Here is a 16,371-nt window from a genome sequence, read left to right as displayed (position 1 = left end):
TGTATTTTATATGTGTGTGTACTTTTCTGTTGTAATTTTTTTTTTTACTTTTTCCATGTGTGTGTGTTTTAAACAATTTTAGAACTTAGGGCACAATCCAGAGGCACCCATGGGCTGGCGCAAGTCCCTAGACCACGGAGGCTGACATAAGCCACTGTGCCGGCTTTCTCTCCAAGGCTCGCATTGGCCTGCCTAGGCTGACACAAGCGTCTGGGGTGGGTGGGGAGGAGATGGAGAGGAGGCGAGAGGGAGGCATTCCTGGGCTGGGGGTGGGCGGGTGAGGAGCAAGAGGTGGGGCTGGGATCGAGCACTTATGCTGGATCCCAACCGCCATTTCTGGGGAGAATGGAGTGACTTCAGGATGCTCCATTCTCCTCGGACTTGCACCACCTCAAGAGGTTGCGCAAGTCCAAGGAGACCCATAGGGGAAAAGGTGCCTTTCCCAGGGTTAAGGGGAAAAGTTTCCCCCTGCTGCTGGCTGAGCCGCTTTTGGCCCCTTTCGTGCGCTGGATACAGCACAAGCCTCCTGACTTGCCTGTTCCAGTGCAGGGTCAGATTACGCCCTAAGTTATATAGCTAGAGGTGTTCTTAAACATTTTTCTTGTAGATTTTGTTTTTCCCAAGGAAAAAGTGCAGAAAGCAGTGATATGTTTTTGTTATTTATTCATAAATTACACAGGCCTGCAAAACTGAGGGTCAGAAAAACTTTTTCCAAAATATATGGTGGTTTTTTATAAATTTGGGATGCTGATTCAAAAAATGGCATCAGTTTTGCGCTCTTGCATCTAGTTTCAGAGGTATGGCTTGTTCGTGAATGGTTCAAGCAGCTTCCTCATGATAGCTGCTCTGAAACAAGATGTGAAAACTGATGCCATTTTTGAAATGAGCACTCCAAAATGTACACAGGAATCTTTTAAGACAGCAAAATGTGTGATGACCTGTGTTATAATAGTTTTAAAAGTGTACTGGGTAGGTGATATAAGTGGTATAGTCTCAGCAGATGAAGTCACAGACATTATACAATCAGTTTAGCGTATTATGTGTTTTTCCCCTGGGGGCTGGGGATAAGAATAGGCCCTCAGTTTGGCTGTACTTGTCGTAAGAGGCGACTAAACAGCCACCGGGTAGATGGGACTCGTCAGCCTGGGAAGGCAGCTCATCTGAGAGAAGGAAAACTCTGATCCCAAACCTCCACTGCCTTGTGGCTACATCCAGTTATGGAAAAGGCTTCAGGAGTCAACCTCGAGGCAAAATCCGGAGCCGGAGTCCCTGAGGCAGTTCATGGCTGAACACAGTCACGTTCTGGCAACTCCTGCGACGCCGCTGGAACCAACCGTATTGGCCTCTGCCTTTCCATTGGACCATTTCAGTGACGTGGAGAGGGGGGATTTGCTGCATGGGTAACAGCCTATCCTCCATACCTACTTTACCCAGGCTTCGCGCACTGGAGAGGACACTCTGTTCCAGAACCACCATTCAGAGCGTGACACCATAGTCTTCCGAGACTGAAGGATGCCGACACATTATGTGTTTTCATTTTGTTATCACTGAAAATTCACACCTCTCTATATAGCTGGATCTACACAGTGTTGGCAAGTCCTTTAAATGGATTTCTATCTTAGCCTTCTGTTTGCAGCATTGTGTTGCTTGGATAAGGTTCTTCAATCATTTGTTTTCCAATACCTTTATGGATTTAAAAGAACATATTTCCAGGAATCTCTGATGACCATGACTGTAGAAGGCCTTTATTTACTGTAATCAATGCACTGTTCTAGTATGCACAGCCTTATGCCATCATGCTTCATCAAGGGAACTGCTGCTTTGGATATTCAAAAGAAGTGCAGGAAAGGAAGAACACGTCAATTGGGATGGGCTCAGACATCCTAAAAACCTCTATGCAGAAAATTCTAGTGGTTATAGCAGCATGGAAGAAGTGAGGTCTGATTGGGAGCCATCATAATGGCAAGTGCCACTTACCACTGTTGAAAAAGAACCTTTATTTTATAATTATTCAATATATATCATGCTTTCTTATACAGAAGTGCTGTATATTCAGAACGACTGCTAAGATATTTCAGAATGCTTCATTGTGCATTTTTGTATATAATTGTAAGCTGCTTTGAGATCAGTCTTCTGTAATGAGGTATATATATTTTAAAAATAAATACAAATAAATGTATTCTCTCCGTGAATTCAGATGAGAACAGCAGTCCATTTTCTTTCTACCCATCATACTTGTTTGCTAAGTGGCATCTTGCAATGTGATTATGCCAAGTCACATGGTATTTACTTCCTCCCTATTGTTGATACTCTGAATCACTTGCATTTCCTCTTTGGTGCTTTGTTTGGATGTCTGAAACATCTCTTCAGTTAGCATCACTCATGAGGAAATAAACTTAACTGTTTTTAATTCTTTATAGAAGCAGTGATATAAAATCTACCATGCTCCAATAAAACAAAAGCAGCAACACTGGAATGTATTATGGATTATTTTCATGTTTTCATGCGGTCTGAGAATGTAACAGCATTCTTAGTAATGTGAAACCATCCAAGTGCCCACTTGACCCTGAGATCTGTCCCTGGGCAATTGGCTGCATGGGCAAAGAAGGTGATAAATGCATCTCTCAGTCAGGCTGTGGTTCCATCCTGCCTTAAAGTGGCATTTGTCCACCCTTGTCTGACTCCCCACTTTGAAACCCCACAAGAAACCCTCCCCTGACTCCCCACTTTGAGGGCCCAGTCCTATCCAGCTTTCCAGCACCGGTGCAGCTGCAATGCAACCCGAAGGTAAGAGAAAAAATGTTCCCATACTTTGAGGAGGCCTTTTGGACTGCCTCCCCACCAAAAGATGCAGTGCACACCCCAATGGCACAGCTGCTCCGGCACTGGAAAATTGGATAGGAGTTGGCCCTGAGTAAGTTATGTATTACAGTATTTATATACTGCCTTTCTCATAGACTCAAAGTGGTTTAAATTTTTAATGGGGTTTTTACAAGTATTATCCTATAAGCAAATCTCATAAAACTTCCATTTCTTTAGATGTTTCCCTTCATAGTGCAGTTTTCATTTTTTTAGATGAAGTTCTTGAGTGAGTAGTAGTGATCCAACTCCAGGAATTCCTGATGAAACTGATTATCACTATTCATTTCAATCTGGCTTTCAAACAGTGATTGGAATGGAAACAGCCTCATTTGCCCTGGTTGATGATCTCCACAAGCAAGTGGATGGACAATATGTCTCTTGACTCTGCTAGATGTCTCAGTGGTTTTCAGTTCCATCAGACATGGTATCCTTTTGGAATGCCTTATGAAATTGAGTCTTGAAGGCACCTTTCTAGCTTTGCTGCTTCCTACAAGGTAGATTCCAGAACATATTGGGGGACTCCTGTTTGGAACTGTGGCCATTGGGTTTCTATTCTGTCTCATTATTTTAATATCTACATGAACCCACTGGGGGAGTCATCAGAAGATTGGCTGTTTCCAATATGCAGTTGGCACATATCTCCATTCTGTTTGGTAATGGGAAGAGTGTCAAGTCCTAGGATGATGATAGGCTGGATGAGAGCAACAAATTGAAAATAAATCTGAACAAGGTAGAGGTGCTATTGGTTGGGAGACCTGCAACCCTAGTTATGGGGTGTCGGCCTGTTCTGATGGGAATGGTGGTTTGCACTCTTATTTAAGGAGCACATTTGTAGTTTGGGGGTTTGGAGTCTGTGCAGGTTTACTCCTGGATACCCAAGTGTTTGCTGGGTCTAGGTACCTTTGTCCAGTTTTGGCTGACACACCAACTGTGTCCTTTCTTATGTCAGTGAATCCTGGTTATGGTTGTCCCTATGCTGATTACAGTGTGTTTGGATTACCGTAACATGGTTTACATGGGGCTACCCTTGAAGATTTGGAAACCTCACCTAGTGACTACATGGGTGTTCACCAATATCAGGCATGGTGAATACATCACACCTCTGCTTGGTCAGGTGCACTGGTTCCTAGTCCAATTATGGGTGCAACTCAAGGTACTGGTTTTAACCTATAATCAGCTGGGCACCAGAATACTGAAGGACCACCTCCATTGATATGAAACTGCCTGTTTCAAGATGAGCTAAGGAGTCCTTCTTGCACTCTTTGTCAATGGCAGAAGTGCATTTGGTGGTGATATGAGATGGTCTTCTTTGTAGTGGCATCCAGAATAGAGTTCCTTGCCTTGAGTGCACTTGAGCTCTTTCATTGCTTCTATTCCATGGGGAGCTAAAAACATACTTGTTAAGTTTAGCATTTGGAGATAAATGTTTGGGTGCACTTTGTTGTTTCTGTATTAAATTGTTACTGGTATTGCTTGTCAGTGGTTTGATTAGTGCAACTTGGAGCCAGATCCTATACATGTCTACTCAAAAGTAAGTCCCATTAGAGTTAATGGGGCTTACTGCCAGGTAAGCATGGTTAAAATTGCAGCCTTTGTATTGCATTGATTTTGTTTTGTTGTTTGTTATATTATTTTACTATATTGTTAGCTACCTTGAGTACCTCCTCATTAGGAGTAGAAAGATAGGATACAAATATTTTAAGTAAATATGTATGTGCAAACTAGCCCCATTTGAGAACTTGGCTACCATACTTGGAGTCATCTCTGAGTCTGCATTGGTTAAAAAGCAAGAATTACTTTTTATTTCCCTTCACATTGGTTGTTACTCTTTGCTTCCTCCTTTCCTAGTTATTTTTCTAGCCCAACTAGCAGACCAATCCAGTCTCATTACGCATTTTATGATTTCATTATGTGGATCAATACAATCAGGTCTTGGAAAAAGGTCAGTCTAGGGGCACTTATGCATCCTGTTCTACATAATTTCTGCTTTGAAAAAAATTCTCCCTGGGTCTTTTAAAAGCATGTTTATGACTTCTGGGTGGCACCAGGGAAGTACACAGGAAAGAAGAGTCTGACCATCACACTGGACAGACAATCCATTCATCCTTAATTCTGTTGTTCTGTACGCTCATTTAGAATTGCTACAGCATTGTTGAACATACTGTATATAAACAGGTGAATGCAATAACCAAGAAACCATAAATGTCAAGAGAGTCAAACAAGTACATCTGGAGGTTATGATCTCTCTGTGCAGATGTACCATAAAATATTTTTCTCTTAACATCATTACAGGTGTATTTCATGTTTTTAGAGGCTTTTTCTGATATATGCCTATATAAAGCAAAAAAGTAAATTAAAGCTTTCAGAGATTAGATTACAAAATTAGTGAAACAGATAAAATGTTTACAGCAAGGAATGTACAAGGCCAACTATTTTCATAGAACTACTCGGAAAATTACAGCTGTGAGAAAAAGTATGGAATTTTATCACTGATTTCTGTAAAGTTACAACTTTGTTTATTTTTAAAATGCTTAATGCTAGTATATCTGATCAAATTCCATTATGTAAATATTGTACTACCTAGAACTGAAAACCTCAGATCATGTGTGGACTACCCTTCCCTGAGGAACTTGTTTTAGTTGAAAAATCAAGAGCAAATTGCTCTGGAGTATAAACAGATGTGCTCTGTTCTTTGCTTAGAGTAGAGGTAACAAACCTGCAGCATACCATGTGCCACTTTTTGTGAACAGAATCTTGAACATGCCACTCTACCTGCCTCTGGTGATGTCACTGCTGGGTGTGGCTCAGCCAGGATGCCCCATGCTGTTGAGATGAGGGCAGGTCCCAGTGCCATTTGCCTCCAGCAGCAGCTGAACCAGTTGTGCTTCATTCCACCCTGCTGCTCCAAATGCTAGGCTGGGGATGTAGCATCCCAGCATGCCTTGATTGTGGATGAACAGCAGCCAACTGGTCTGTACTAGCTCAGGCTTGGCTTTCACATGGAGCCAGTCTACACTGGGCATGGGGGAGAGGGGGATTGGCCGGTTGGCAACAGAGGTGGGTAGGTGATCAGCTGTGCTGCACATGCTATTTTGAAAGTAGCACATGTGCCACAGGTAAGCCACCCCTGGCCAATTGTTCCTTGCCTGTCCAGCTGCTATAGAATCTGAATGTGTTGCACTCTCAAACTTCCCACGTAACCGGCTGCCAGTGATGCTATGCTTCTTGAGAAGTGGCCTGGAGTGAGAAGGTAAGTAGTATTTCAGCTAAGAGGAAGAGGGTCAAGCTCTCGCTTGCCTGTTTGCCTGCATTTGGTCAACCAATATACATGCACAGAACCTTACTCAATGACCCTACAAAATGGCACTGGCCATTTCACATCCTTGTCCTATTAAGACAAAAAGCTTTATTGAGCAGCAAAGTGAATATACGATTGCATTCAGATTTTTCATTTGTATTTGTTTGTACACATGTATTACACTACAGATGCAGCTATACTATACTATTCCATGTGATGTTTTAGTACACTATGACAATATATAATAATTGCAAAAAAATGGCTCTACCTGCTTTGTACCTGCTGGCTTTGTACAAAAATGGCTTTGTACCTGCTGATTCTGTCAACCAGAAGGGTAAAATTCCTGCCAAGTCACCATCTAAGCTGGCAATTCAGTGCTGCGGTAGGCTGATTACTTGCATGTTTTTGCTTCATGAACATCGTGGCCCTCCATGAACAGAGGTGCCTGCAGTGGGAACATATGGCCAGTAGCATTTGGACTGTGTGGCTTAATTTGGTGTGAAGGGCACAACTCTCTGGAAAGGTATCCTGACCCCTCCTGAGCTGGCTCTAAGGAACCTGCACTCTTGTTCTTGCTACAAGGTGACACCATGATGTAATACAAAAGAGAAGCTGACCCTTACTCAAAGGTAGATTCTTGACTATATGGAATATTTGAGTGGTCAAAGGGTAGGTGGCAATTGATATTCGAGCTTTAGCAAAATGGTTGTTTGCAGATTTTGCCTGTACTGCAGCAGTTTTCAAACTCTCTCGGAGAGTTTGAGCCGCTTTAAGTCCTTGCGGGGCCAGAGGGAAGGCAGCGACGCAATCCCTAGGATCCCTAGGATTGCGTTGCTCAGGGGGCTGCAGAGGCTTACCAGAGCCTCCTGCAGCCTCCCTGGGGGTGCAGGGAGCCCTGCGCAACCTCCTGCAGGGCTCCTCAAAGCTTCAAAAGCAAAAATGGAGCAATAGCGCCCTGCCTGCACAAAACAGGGAGTGGAGCGCAATCACTCCACTTTCACTTCTTAAGCTTCAGGGAGCCTTGTGGATGGTCACGCAGGGCTCCCCACATCCCCGGGAGGCTGCAGGAGGCTCTGGTAAGTGCAGCCAAGCCGCAGGGGACCGCGTCACTGCCTTCCCCCTGTCTCCTTGCTGTCCCCACTCCTTAAGGGGGCAGAGGCCAGGGCCCTCAGGGTGGGGCGTGGCGATGCCCAAGTTTGAAAAGCCCTGCTGTACTGTATACTAATTAAAAAACCTGGCAGCATCCATATACCACTTGCCCTGTGATCTGGTCCAACAGGTCTTTAATAAAATCTGGGAAGAGGAACCACGTAGGTTGAACAAATTACATAGTTCCTTATCAGAGCAGCATTGTTCTTGGCAGCCAGACCATGTTTGTGTGGAACGATAGCTCAGCTGCAGCTATGTAGTTAATCATAACTAGGTCTGGCTAAAAGCAATTGTTTTGGTAAAAACAAATAAATAGCACAAAGAACTCAGATCCACCAGACCTGCTAGTCACATTGATTCCAAGATTCTTGTATATATTTCAATAATACTTGTATGAAGGTCCAAAGAGTGGATACCAGTACGTTTTTTCAATAAAGACTCCCATAGCACATCTTGCTGCTTCTGTCTGTCCTTGCTGGGTAGCTACAAGCATTAAAGATAGTCAAAGCATGGTATGTTTTTAAAAATTTCTCACCAAACCTGAAGACAAGTAGGATCTTTCGTACATCTAAACACATGACTCAATTTCAAATTATCTGTTTTTTCTGCAAATTACAGCATGGACGGCTGACAGAACTACACTGAGTTGTTTTTGAAGAACTGAGGTGTGGTGCACAAAAGCATTTTCAGTGCCATTGTTCGCTTATTTGGCTCAGATCATATAGCTTCACATTTCAACAGATTTATATTTAATTTTTTTAATTTCACTTAGAACTCTTAGGGTGTAATCCTACCCTGAGCTGGAACAGGCAAGCCAAGAAGCTTGCACTGTATCCAGCATGGTATAGGGGCCCAAAGCGGCTCAGTCAGAGGTAAGGGGAAAAGTAAGAAAAGGGACCCCATGGGGCTCCTCGGACTCAGTGGCGCAAGTTCAAGGAGAGCAGAGTAGAGCGGCTTGGCCACTCCGAACTCCCCGGAATGGAGTTGGGATCCAGCATAACCATGCCTCCCGCTCCCCACCTGCCCTCCTCCCTCCCTAACCAGCTGCCCTCCCCCGCCCCGGAACACCTCCCTCCTGCCTCCTCCTTCTCAGCCCAGAGCCCAGGCAGGCTGACACAAGGTTCACCGCCTCCTTATGGCACATTTGCAACTCTCCAGGGCTGGCACAAGGGACTTGCACTGGCCCCTGTGCAGCTCAGGATTGTGCTGTTAGTTACTTTAAATATGTCACTTTATCCCTGTTCTTTCTGAAAACAAATCAGGCAAATATCAAACATCATTGGCATATTTTAATATACAAACCAGAAGAAATGGTGACTCAAAGTACAAAGATGCTTCAGCAGAATATAATAAAATATATTTTATTTTATTTTTATTTTATATTATTATATATAATAAATAAAGCAAAATAAAATCAGCAGAATATAATCTGCTGTCCTGCATAATGGGACTGTGTCACTTGTTCCAGTGTTGCTATAACTGAGCACTCTATGATCTTCCACCAAAACAATGAACTATTAAGGACAAAAGTATCAGTTTGCCAGATGGATATCATTTTCAGCTTAATCATATGCTCTTACCGCAGCAGTTTCCAAACTTACCATGGTCATGGTGCTCTGCGGTCACAGCACACTGTCATGTTAGTGCCAATGCCCAACTGTTCCAGATGCCACCATTTTGAATCACAAGTAATCTCCCACCATTCAAGATGGGGAGATATCAGGAGAACTGGATACCAGATAAAAAGATACCAGGAGATGGCGGTAAGAAGAGACTGCTGGAGACATCCCACTGCATTTGTGGGTGCCTTTGGGTGCTGCATTTGTGGGTGCCTTTGGGTGACACAGCGCACAATTTAGGAACCACTTCCTTATTGAATACCTCATTTTAAAAATTTTATTTGGATCATTCAGATACTGTACTGTCTTTCAGACCAGGCCCAGTCTCTAAATTTGATTTATGTACAATTAAATCATCAAATCATCTGGCAGCTGCTGCTGTTCTCACAGGTTCAATTCAGTCCTCATGAAAATAGCCACATAAGAACATAAGAACAGCCCTGCTGTATCAGGCCATAGGGCCATCTAGTCCAGCTTCCTGTATCTCACAGCGGCCCACCAAATGCCCCAGGGAGCACACCAGATAAAAAAGACCTGCATCCTGGTGCCCTCCCTTGCATCTGACATAGCCCATTTCTAAAATCAGGAGGTTGCACATACACATCATGGCTTGTACCCCATAATGGATTTTTCCTCCAGAAACTTGTCCAATCCCCTTTTAAAGGCATCTAGGCCAGATGCCATCACCACATCCTGCGGCAAGGAGTTTCACAGACCGACCACACGCTGAGTAAAGAAATATTTTCTTTTGTCTGTCCTAACTCTCCCAACACTCATTTTTAGTGGCCTTGCTGAGGCAGGCCTCTCTGAGGGAGAATCAGCATGGCTTCTGTAAGGGTAAGTCTTGCCTCACGAACCTTATAGAATTCTTTGAAAAGGTCAACAGGCATGTGGATGCGGGAGAACCCATAGACATTATATATCTGGACTTTTAGAAGGCGTTTGACATGGTCCCTTACCAAAGGCTACTGAAAAAACTCCACAGTCAGGGAATTAGAGGACAGGTCCTCTCATGGATTGAGAACTGGTTGAAGAGAGTGGGTATCAATGGGCAATTTTCACATTGGAGAGAAGTGAAAAGTGGTGTGCCCCAAGGACCTGTTCTGGGACCGGTGCTTTTCAACCTCTTCATAACTGACCTGGAGACAGGGGTGAGCAGTGAGGTGGCAAAGTTTGCAGACGACACCAAACTTTTCCGAGTGGTTAAGACCAGAAGTGATTGTGAGGAGCTCCAGAAGGATCTCTCCAGGCTGGCAGAATGGGCAGCAAAATGGCAGATGTGCTTCAATGTCAGTAAGTGTAAGGTCATGCACATTGGGGCAAAAAATCAAAACTTTACATATAGGCTGATACAGAACATATAGTTCTGAGCTGTCTGTGACAGATCAGGAGAGAGATCTTGGGGTGGTGGTGGATAGGTCGATAAAAGTGTCGACTCAATGTGCGGCGGCAGTGAAGAAGGCCAATTCTATGCTTGGAATCATTAGAAAAGGTATTGAGAACAAAACGGCTAATATTATAATGCTGTTGCACAAATCGATGGTAAGGCCACACCTGGAGTATTGTGTCCAGTTCTGGTCGCCGCATCTCAAAAAAGACATAGTGGAAATGGAAAAGGTGCAAAAGAGAGTGACTAAGATGATTACGGGGCTGGGGCACCTTCCGTATGAGGAAAGGCTACAGCATTTGGGCCTCTTCAGCCTAGAAAAGAGGCGCCTGAGGGGGGACATGATTGAGACATACAAAATTATGCAGGGTATGGACAGAGTGGATAGAGAGATGCTCTTTACACTCTCACATAACACCAGAACCAGGGGACATCCACTAAAATTGAGTGTTGGGAGAGTTAGGACAGACAAAAGAAAATATTTCTTTACTCAGCATGTGGTTGGTCTGTGGAACTCCTTGCCACAGGATGTGGTGCTGGCATCTGGCATGCATGCCTTTAAAAGGGGATTGGAAAAGTTTCTGGAGGAAAAATCCATTACGGGTTACAAGCCATGATGTGTATGTGCAACCTCCTGATTTTAGAAATGGGCTATGTCAGAATGCCAGATGCAAGGGAGGGCACCTGAATGAGGTCTCTTGTTATCTGGTGTGCTCCCTGGGGCATTTGGTGGGCCACTGTGAGATACAAGAAGTTGGACTAGATGGGCTATGGTCTGATCCAGTGGGGCTGTTCTTATGTTCTTAGTGGAGGTCCCTGGTTCCGGTGTTATGTGAGAGTGTAAAGAGCATCTCTCTATCCACTCTGTCCTTCCTGTGCATAATTTTATATGTCTCAATCATGTCCCCCCCTCAGGCGCCTCTTTTCTAGGCTGAAGGGGCCCAAACGCCATAGCCTTTCCTCATAAGGAAGGTGCCCCAGCCCCGTAATCATCTTAGTCGCACTCTTTTGCACCTTTTCCATTTCCACTATGTCCTTTTTGAGATGTAGCGACCAGAACTGGACACAATACTCCAGGTGTGGCCTTACCATAGATTTGTACAACAACATTATATTAGCCGTTTTGTTCTCAATACCTTTTCCAAGCATAGAATTGGCCTTCTTTACTGCCGCCGCACATTGGGTCGACACTTTCATTGAGCTGTCCACCACCACTCCAAGATCTCTCTCCTGATCTGTCACAGACAGCTCAGCCACCAGGAAGACCTGGTTGTAGAAAGAGCAGAGCATCTCTTCCATTAGGCCAGAGATAAAATTTAGTCCCAGCTGCTGCCTCTTCTCTACAGCAGTATCAAGCTGAAAAGAATGAGGATGGCAATATCCTCACTTCAGCCCAGTTAGAGCCACCAGTGCAACTTAGAAGCAGATAACAGTTTTTGTAATATTTCTTGCATGAAATTCAAGGCAGCAGACTTAGGATTCCCAAATAGTTTCTCACCCAGGCATTGGCTAGCTCTATACCTGCTGATATTCGGCAAGGTTGCTGAATTATATATCTACGAGTATATTTCTGAGCTCAGTTATAGGTGCCTCTGCAATACTAATAGGATAACTTACTACTATTTGTTAACCAAATGTTTCAACTTCCAAATTGGCAGCTTTTACCATTCCCTCTCATTCACTATTACAGTGGTAATGTCACTGAAATTAAAGTACACTCTTCCCTTATTATCTGTACTTAATTCATTCCTGAAAATGGCCCTTTAGAGAAAATCCAGATAAGTACAATTATTACATTAATTTCAACTGGAAAAATTCTAACTCTCCGTAAAGCCATTCCAAGTTTACCCCCAAATCACCCTAAATGCCTAATACTAGAAAGAAAAGGTTGTGCAGCATGATAAAAGGTTGTGCGACAATTCAAAACATTATACATCAATAAAGTGTTAAAGGTCAATGAGGAAAATGATTCAGAAGTTCTAGCACTGCATAACGAGGTGCCTGCAGCTTCAGGTGTGTAATGCATGTGCCTTTAAAGTGTGGGGACATGCTACCCATCAGGCAGTGCACCTCATATGGAGGACACCTCTCTTCCAGCTGCACACTATCCTCCAAGGGTTGTGAAGCATGCTTCCTCTAAAGCCCACAGAAGCACTTCTAAGAAAGGGAACCCCCTGGATCTGTGACCTACTGGGGAAAGTGGGTTAGGATTGTGTACTTAGTTGGTTAACATACTAATTAAACCAGTTAAAGATTGCAGATTAAGATGGCTGTATTAAATGATTGTTATTGGGACTGCAAATAATTTATAGTTTATTTATTCTCACAATAGCCCTAGTCGGTTGCGATTTTGTGAGGTTACCATTCAGTACAGAGTTGAAACTTTTTCAGTGGTGGTGTGTGAATTATATGCAGATTCTGTAGGTAGTAAAGGAGTGGAACAGAGACTTGCATTAACAATCCTAACCACACTTTCCTGAGAGTAAGCCCCATTGAACAAAACAGGACTTACTTCTGAGGCTGACACAAGACCTGGTTAGAATTGTGCCCTAAATCACTGAAATGCGGCCAGCACATTAAGAAGCAGAAATCTAGGCAGAAATATTTTTCACATATTTCAAAAAGAATATAGACTATAAAACAAACATAATGACAGCATGCATTTTTCAGCTTGGTGGGATATTGTCTGCCCTTCACAGGAGCCAAGGTAAAAAAACAAAAAACAAAATCAATATTTGTACTGTAGCATAGTAGCGAAAGAAATGTTATAAATCTATGATAGGGCAAACAAAAATCATTCAGCTAACCTCAGCTCATAAGAAAGCCAATGAAGCAGCACTGTACAGACAGCAAGTTCATAAGAGATTTGATTTTCCATGGGGATATGCTAATTCATTTTACAGGAAAGCTAATCCAAAGAATGCCTTACCTCATAGTTTTAAGCAACAAAACACCCCCCCGTCCCAAGAAAAAGCCAAGTTAAGAAGAAAACACAGATCTCTGACAAACCCATGAAAACTGGCCTGGGGTGCAACTCTACAATTTAATGTACACTGTTCAGACAAGATCGGCTTTAAAGTTAGCTGTAGATAAGAGAATGTTTCAGTCTGGTGAACTGGTACTTAAGGTTTTCTACCCTTCTCTGTATGCCCCTCACACAGTAAATACTGAAAGTGAAAAAGCACAGCATATTGCTCACAATGGGGGAAACACAATTGGCCACAGTTTCCTGCACACAATAAGTCAAACTAGTTTATTTTTGAACAACTTCCCCCCCCCCCATACACATACAGTACTGAGGAATGAATAATTTAGGATGAAAAGATCCCAAAATATGGATTGATATAATTTATTTTAAATGATAATTTTAATGGTCCAAGTGGCAATTTATCTTAAAGTTATAAATATCAGATAAATATACATATATACAAGCAGAGATTTGACATGTGCTGTTCATTTTACAACAAACATAAGACCACATTTAACACTGTTACCTTCCTGCATAGCTCCCAATCATTCCAACACTACCTGCACTCGAGCAACACTTATGTGCCACAAGACATATTCATAAAAATTTGAGCAACAATGCTCAAGTTCCAAATGTGCTGCAATGCCCACATGGAGATCTTGTGCATATGGGGCTTCCTTGTTCATTCCAGGGGGCAGTATGTAGCTTTCTGCCTGTATCCATTTATGCATACAGTCAGGACTTCCTCCTGTGAAATGGATAGAAAACATACTGCAAGTAAAGCAGTTTCAGAAGCATATCAGTCAGAGCCAAAGTACCAACAAGGGATGGCTGGACTGGCACATGTAAGCCCACTTGCACACTTATTAGATATACTCGTATTGAGTATTGATGATGCTTTTGCTACACATTTACAACAAAGACAAATCAGCAAGATCAAATTTCCCCTAAAACAACTTCTGTTGCATAGAGAAAATTGTATAGGATAAAAAAAGGCAAGTTTACTTATTTTCAACGTTAAGGACAAAAACTAAGGGAGCAATCCTAATCAACTTCCCAGCCCTGGCATAGCTGTGCTAGTGGGACATGTGCTGCATCCTGCAGTTTGGAGGCAGTCATGGAGGCCTCCTCAAGGCAGGGCAATGTTTGTTCCCTTACCTAAGAGTTGCATTGCCCTTATGTCAGTGCTAGAAAATTGGATAGGATTGCGGCCCAATTTATTTAATAAAATAGAGATCAGAGATTCAAAAAAGGTGCAAAAAAGGATCAAAATTATAGTAATTTTTAACTAAAGCCTTTAGAAAAAATACTATAGCTATGAAACTGTTTCAAGGGGAACACTGGCTATCAGTCCAATTCTGTGCAGCAAGTTGTGCTATGGGGGGTTTTGCGACAGCAGAAGACACTTCCACTGTTGTAAGATGGCTATCAATGGAGCACAAAATTACTACCAACCTGCAAGGTGTGGCAGCGCTCCCCAACTGTCACCTGTATGTGGACATCAGAGCAGGTAAGGAGAGAGTGGGGAGGGGGCAGGGGCACCCCCTTGCAGAGGGGAGGAGGAACAGGAGCAGGGAATCTGTGGGAGAGGGTGGATCCGGTGGCAGTGTTATGCACCAGATCCTATCCCCAGGGGTGATCAACATGTGTGCATGACATACATGCCATTAGTGGCACATGGGCACTTTAAGTGGCATACATGAAGTTGTCATATTTTTGGGGAAAAAACTTTTAAACAACAAAGAAAGCACCATAGCAGTTTACAATTTGCTTGACTTCTTTGCTACTCTTTTCACAGCATACTCTCAAGTTTCTAATGCTACAGTGGGCATACTCAGGGTGGCCACACCTACTCTACTTGATTTGCTCCAGTTGGAAAACACGGAGAAAGACAGAAAAAGAGTGATGGACAGGAGAGAAAGTCAGTAGGGCAGATGCTAGAGAGCTGCATTCTACTAACTAGTGGATCACTCACTTACCCAAGAAGGCCTGGGACAGGCTGTGGAAGGTGGTTGGGGAGGCCAAGCAGGGCAGCGCAGAGATGGCCAATGAGATCAGCAAAACCTAGGTGGCCCAGCCCAGTGGAGACACCATCTTCAGGAAAATCATCCACAAAGAGATCCTGGCTAAGATCATCTCTGAGGATGAAAAGACAGACAGACAAAGGTGGGCTGGGCTGGGCTGTGCAGCAGGGCAATGAATGAACCTTATATAGACTACAGAATTGGTCCTGCAGGACCAGACTAAAAGTCCATGCAGGCCATCTTTTTGGCCTCAGCCAGGTGTCTTTGGACAGCCCCAAATAGGCAACAGCACTCCTGTATTTCTTGCTCTGTACCTTCTGGCACTTGGGAGATATACTGCCTTTGAACTTGGAGGCTCTATTCAGCTATCCTGGAAATTGCTAAGAGTGACATTAAGGTAGAATGGCACATTATACATAAAAAGTGGCTCATGGCATGCTGAGGGTTGGCCACCCCTAGCCCCTATCCTGGTCCTTTCCCCTATTCCTGCAGCCTCCCCATCTCCTTTCTTGGACTTACCCCAAAGAGTTGGCATAGGTCAGAGGAGACCCATTGTGCAAGGGAGACTTATGGATGGGTCAGGGGATTTATATTCTCTTTCCCCTCCGAAGCAACCTGATCCCTCCCTCCGCTGGATACAGCATAGTCCTTTTTGGCAAAGCTGCACCAAAGTGTGTGTGTGGGGGGGGGGGAGAGTATAGTCTTGGGCTATATGTGCCCTGTGGCACTGTGCAGCAAGTATATAACAAAAGTACATAAGATAAATTTTACCTCCAGTGAATGTCTATAGTTGTGATAATTCAACCGCTCAAATATTCCCTCTGCCCTCTCATTTAAAGAATCTTTCATTCTTTGTATCAACATAACCAGAATCATAATTCTTGATAAATGCAGTATATGTTCATTCATGTACAACGTTACCAAGAAACATTTTGTAAGTATTAAAATGAGCTTAGATAACATGACCTGAACTATAAATGGCACAACAGAAAAAATAATCTCTGAAATGGAACTAAACTGTTTGGTATTAGGCAAGATTGCCCAAGGTTCTTGGTGGCCCAGGA

The 16,371-nt window shown here is 43.3% G+C and overlaps 1 long non-coding RNA gene across 1 annotated transcript; it reads right to left on the bottom strand.

The window, feature by feature from the left end:
- Positions 1 to 13,648: 13,648 nt before the first annotated feature.
- Positions 13,649 to 15,986, bottom strand: LOC136655647 (uncharacterized). Its single transcript, XR_010794666.1, has 2 exons — positions 15,263 to 15,986; positions 13,649 to 14,031 (listed from the first exon to the last, which is right to left on the bottom strand). It is a non-coding gene; the product is annotated as an uncharacterized lncRNA (long non-coding RNA).
- Positions 15,987 to 16,371: the final 385 nt, after the last annotated feature.

The sequence above is a fragment of the Tiliqua scincoides genome, chromosome 6 (assembly GCF_035046505.1).
Source record: "Tiliqua scincoides isolate rTilSci1 chromosome 6, rTilSci1.hap2, whole genome shotgun sequence".
In the NCBI taxonomy this organism is placed as follows: domain Eukaryota; kingdom Metazoa; phylum Chordata; class Lepidosauria; order Squamata; family Scincidae; genus Tiliqua; species Tiliqua scincoides.
Note: the sequence above shows the minus strand (reverse complement) of the source record. Positions and strands in the feature narration are given on the sequence as shown.